Source organism: Macadamia integrifolia, chromosome 9 (assembly GCF_013358625.1).
Source record: "Macadamia integrifolia cultivar HAES 741 chromosome 9, SCU_Mint_v3, whole genome shotgun sequence".
NCBI lineage: Eukaryota > Viridiplantae > Streptophyta > Magnoliopsida > Proteales > Proteaceae > Macadamia > Macadamia integrifolia.
This window is the reverse complement of record NC_056565.1, coordinates 27,045,236-27,050,887: the sequence shown is the minus strand read 5'-3', so window position 1 is coordinate 27,050,887 and position 5,652 is coordinate 27,045,236. Positions and strand designations below refer to the sequence as shown.

At 37.1% G+C, this 5,652-nt stretch overlaps 1 pseudogene; it reads left to right on the top strand.

Moving 5' to 3' along the window:
• The first annotated feature begins 47 nt into the window (after window positions 1-47).
• On the top strand, window positions 48-5,120 carry LOC122089662 (annotated as a pseudogene).
• The last annotated feature ends 532 nt before the right edge of the window (window positions 5,121-5,652 follow it).

Genomic DNA, 5,652 nt, shown 5'->3' with positions numbered 1-5,652 from the left:
GGGGGTGGGGGGGTGGGGGGAGGTGTGTCAGGTGAGGTGGGGAAATATACATACTATCATGAGGCTTAATTTCTTTAACATTTATATTATTGCATGGATCCCTGAATTAGATTTGAATCAGTGCTTTATGCTAAATTTCTAAACCCAAAATTTGAAATTGACCATAAATGTAGTTGGATGATTATTTATTTATTTCTTTCATTTCCGCCCTTCTGTTAGCCAGGAAAATAGTAAAAAATTAGTGAATCTAACTTCTGTATTAAGATCTACAAGCCATTTGAATAAAAATAAAACCTCTAAGGCCTATGAAAATATTTGCTTCTATCCAATTCTTTTTTTCTATTGTTTTTGGCTAATTCCAGACTGATTCTAGTAAGATTCGAATTGGAATCGATGGAGGCTGATCTCATGTCCAATTCTAGATTTTTAAACCTTGGTTTGTTGCTTAGGAAAATTTTGTTGTGTCTAGTATTTCATATTTCCGCTTTACAACTTTAATTTGCATTTGTTTCCTCTCTTTCTATCCAATTATAAATCATAAATCTTGATTTTTGTGGTTTTAATTTTTAATGGGGTTGGGTAGAGAGAAAAGCTTGGAGTAATTGAGTTTTCTTCATTGTGGTTGTCTATTGGCATTCAAACTTTGCGAATATGTTGTCCATGTCATGATCTAATCATGGATTGATTTTTAATCCTCTGATTTTTATTTTTTTTTTCCTTTTGTGTACAAGTAGAAAATGATAAAGAGGGATTTTGGGCTGGTTTGGTATCATGTAATAGAAAAAATTTGGCTCCTACCCGATTGTTACCCTACTTATAGCCAAAGAAATGGAATAATTCACTTCCCCTTATGGTTTTGTCCTAAGATTTTATATTTTTTAAAATACTCTTTCAGATTCCTTTTCTTTGGCTGCAAACAGGGTTGCAGTTACTTTGAATGCTTGGACTTGAGTACACGCCACTCGCAATTGACTCAGTTTGTAACATGTTGACACATTTTTTCTTGCAACGGAAGGAGAGTGGTAGGAGGATACTCTGGATCAGATCCAAAACTGGTTCTGGATCCATTTCCAATCTTTTAAACCCTTAATCTGAATGTGGCTTATTCAAGGATTCCCTATTTATCCAAAGATTAAAATGACAAGTCCCTACATGTAGATAATGGGATAGTTCCCTTGAAGGATCCCCTAAAGGCTTAAGGTGAAAGTTTTTTGTCACCCAAGTTGAATTAATAGTGATTTGATGCTATGATTGGATTCCCACAACACAGTTTCATCATTTACTTCAGGCCCCATTTGACAAAGATCTTTCTAATAGAACCAGAATAAGATTGGTGGCTGAAAGAGATTTACCTTTCACCATGGGTAAAGGAAAACACAGTCAAGGCTGCGGCAATATATTCACAGAAGTGAACCAATTTTATTCAATTGAAATTTTATAGTCATTGAAATTGTGGGTTCAATCCATAGAGGGAGAAGCTTTACATCCACTTTGCGGAGAGGCTGTTTCCGAACTGAAACCCTTGACCATTAGGTCACAATGAAACAACCTTACCATTGTGCCGATCTCCACCCTCTGGTTTCATTCCATTTCCTTCATTATGCTTATGTAATAAGCAGAAAACATTCAATGAATTTATGATTGGTGTAGGTTTATATCGTATATATGGGTGAAGTATCAGAGGCCAAGGATGAGTTCAACACAGAGTCTGTGCATTTGGGCATGTTAGATCAAGTACTTGACACAAGGTACACATGTTTTCAAGCTTTCTACTTTTCTCAAAGATGGTTTTCGATTCTTAAGGAGACTTTCCCTTATAACAGTGCTTTGTGTATTAAATGATGCAGCTCAGCAAGAGAATCCTTGGTTTACAGCTACAGAAAGAGTTTTAATGGGTTTGCAGCTAAGCTCACATAGCAAGAGCAAGAGAAGCTCAAAGGTACTGGTTGTTGATCATTAAGCATTTTCTGGTTTCTGTTTATACTTTTTTCACACAAAAAAATGTAGGCATGGAAGGTGTGGTCTCTGTCTTTCCAAGTAAAACCCTGCAACTTCACACAACAAGATCATGGGATTTCTTGGGTTTTCCAACCACTGTAAGGAGAATGCCTACCGTCGAGAGTGATGTCATAATCGGAATTATTGATAGTGGAATCTGGCCTGAACCTGAGAGCTTCAGTGATAAAGGGATGGGACCTCCCCCAAGCAAATGGAAGGGTATTTGCCAAAACATTACCTGCAACAAGTAAGAATTCTCCTCAGAGATTTTTTCTTCCCTCTGACTAGTTGTGTATCATATGGAATTCAGGAACAGAACACCTTGCTCTATTAAGAATCCAGATTGGTTTGCCTCTTTCCTACATTTTATCATAACCAATTTCTTAGAAAAAGCATCAGTGTATGAAAGATAGAATTCAAAGTCAGGCAATGGAATTCACAACCTATTCCTGCTTGCTACTATACCTGCTTGCTCATTTGGTTCTGAATCTGTTGAGCACATCACTTTGTTGCATAGACTATTAGTAATATTCTTCTATCTATATATTTTGCTACAAATGAACTCAAGAATAGCCTTTTCTGATTTGCATGAGCTCCCCATTGATCAAGAAAAATGTAGATCATTGATTTCAACTTCTTTGTTTAATGTAACCCATAGCAAGATTGTTGGAGCAAGGTTTTACTACAGTGACAAAAGGTACCATTCAGACGAAGAACGCTCTCCTCATAATTTTGATGGGCATGGAAGTCATATTGCTTCAATAGTAGCAGGTGTTGAAGTTAAAAATGCAAGCCTTTATGATCTTGCAAAAGGGACAGTAAGAGGAGCAGTTCCCTCTGCAAGGATTGCTGTATACAAAGCATGTTGGGATTTCGGGTGCATTGAACATGATGTCCTGGCTGCATTTGATGATTCAATTAAAGATGGTGTTGATATAATATCAGTTTCTCTTGGGGATATATTCATTAGACCATTATTCGCAGATGCGGTTGCAATTGGATCCTTCCATGCAATGAAGAAAGGGATCCTTACCTCTGTTTCTGCAGGAAACGAAGGACCAGCTAAAGAAACTTGCAAAATTTTTTCCCCATGGATGTTAACTGTAGCAGCAAGCAGCACAGATCGTCGGATCATAAGCAATGTCACAACAGGCAATAATATTACTTTTATGGTGAGAGTGCTTGTACCCCCTTAGATATTGTTCAAGGCATGGAAAACATCCATTCTTCTTTCTCTTTATGCTTCCATAATTCAAATTTCTTTCTATTACCTTGGCTCATGGGTTTGATGGCTTCTGAGTATATGATAGATTAGATAGGATAGTCCAATTTAGCATAGTCTAAAGTTGTTCAAGGTGGAATAGTCTCATTCATCTGATAAGTTTTGAGAGAGATTTCAGTTGCTTTCCTGTTCTGATATAATTTTCTGATTGATTATTTAGGGACATGCTATAAATACTTTCCCAACCGAGGAAAAGTACTACCCCGTCATATATGCATATAAAGCTAAATATAAGAACCATTTATCCAAGGTAAATGACATACTAGTGAGAAGTTCATTTTCTTTCTTTTTTCTCTGTTTAATATAAACATGATTCTCCTTTTAATCTCTTCTACCCCCACCCCTCTCTTCATTCAGGAGTTGTCTTCCTGATGGTTTGGACAAAAAGTTAGTGAAAGGGAAGATTGTCTACTGCGACAGGTATCCCTCTGGTTTTCAAATTGGCGGAGGACCCTACTTTGCTAATGCTTCCGGAATGGTGCTTCGAGATGATGCTGGATATGATGATGTAGCATCTATTTTTCCTATACCTGGAACAGCTCTTACCATTGCTGAAGCCAGAAAATTTGAGCAGTATTTGAATAGGACCAGGTTAAAATGAATAGAACACAACATGTTCTGTCTTGAGTTTTATTAGACATATTCAGTTTGGAACAGAAAATGCAAAGGAAACCTTTTACTATTAGAACTAATGTTAATAGTGGTCATTTTTTGCCTCTATTTAGGAATCCTGTGGCCAAGCTTTACAAAAGTCAAGCTATCCATGACCCTAAAGCTCCAGTTGTGGCTTCATTTTCTTCAAGAGGGGGAGCCACATTTGCTTTACCAAATATTCTCAAGGTACTTCCAACTTTACAAATTGTCAAGTGCCAAATATAATAGGGTTCATCCATATCTTCTTGAGCATCAATTTGTTATTTTTGATATCTCAGCCAGACTTAAGTGCTTCAGGAGTAGACATCTTAGCTGCATGGTCTCCAAAAGGCTCAAATACGGATAAGATCAGTACTGAGCGCTCTGTAATGTACAATATACTATCTGGAACATCCATGTCTTGCCCTCACGCGTCTGGAGCTGCTGCCTATGTCAAAACATTTCATCCATCATGGTCCCCTGCGGCAATTAAATCCGCTCTAATGACAACAGGTGATTTTTGAACTTCCATAAGTATCAAAGTACCATACCCAATAACATAATTTTTTAAAACTAACTCAAAACACTTTCTTATTCTTGCTTTTGTTTTCTAGCTTCTCCCATGAATAGTTCTTATACTAAAGAGGCTGAATTGGCTTATGGTGCTGGTCAAATTGATCCATTAAAGGCTATAAATCCTGGTCTTGTGTATGATATCCAGATGGGTGACTACTTTCAACAGTTGTGCAGCATGGGAATAGCTCCAGAACATATTAAAATCATCACCGGAGAGAATGTAACTTGTGCCAAGGTTAATGAATCCTTATCTCTTCTGAACTACCCTTCTTTTGGGGCTGGAGTTGGTGAAGGAGCTTCTTTCACAAGATATTTCCCGAGGATGGTTACAAATGTTGGCCTACCTAATTCCACATACAAGGCGACGGTTGGCTTGCAACCACTACTAAATGTTACAGTTAATCCTAAGGTTCTATCTTTTGAGTCTTTGAATGAGAAGAAGCAGTTAACTGTGAAAGCTAGCGGAAAAGGATTCCCCTTAGAGTCAGTTGTATCTACTTGGCTATTGTGGTCTGATGGTATACATAATGTAAGAAGTCCCATTGTCATTTGGGTATAAATGAGACTTTAGTATCAGTTCTAGTTTGTCCTAGAATCATATTTTCAATAAACATTCTCCTGTGTTAATGAATTATTTGCATATTTATTCAAAGCCTTGAATTGCTGCATTTCCATTTAGATCATTAACTCATTTTTCTAAAAATCAGCAAAATAATTAGTTAATATAAAGGGATGATTAGCATCCAGGCATACCCAGACGAGAAACAAAAAATCCAAGAATAGAAAAGACTTTGATCCCTACCTTCGGCATTGCCATCAGCAAAGAACAAAAGCCTATTTATCATTTTCTGGAGACCCCACCTACAGCCTTGCCATCAACGGAAGACCCAGAACAACGCTACAAGAGAAAACTAAATGAAAAAAAAAAATCTATATCTTGGTCTTTCTTGAACATCACATAAGATCTCATCATGAACAAAATCAGGATGTGTTAACCAGGTAGTAGAAGATCGGAACACTACACCTCTTTTCAAGATGATATTCTCAACAACTCCTTCTCGCATAATGTAGGTAATTTTCCATGTAGTAGAGGATAGGTAATCGCTGAAATCCATCCATTGTTGCGGAAATATCCAAGGGATATTTTGATTAGATAAACATCT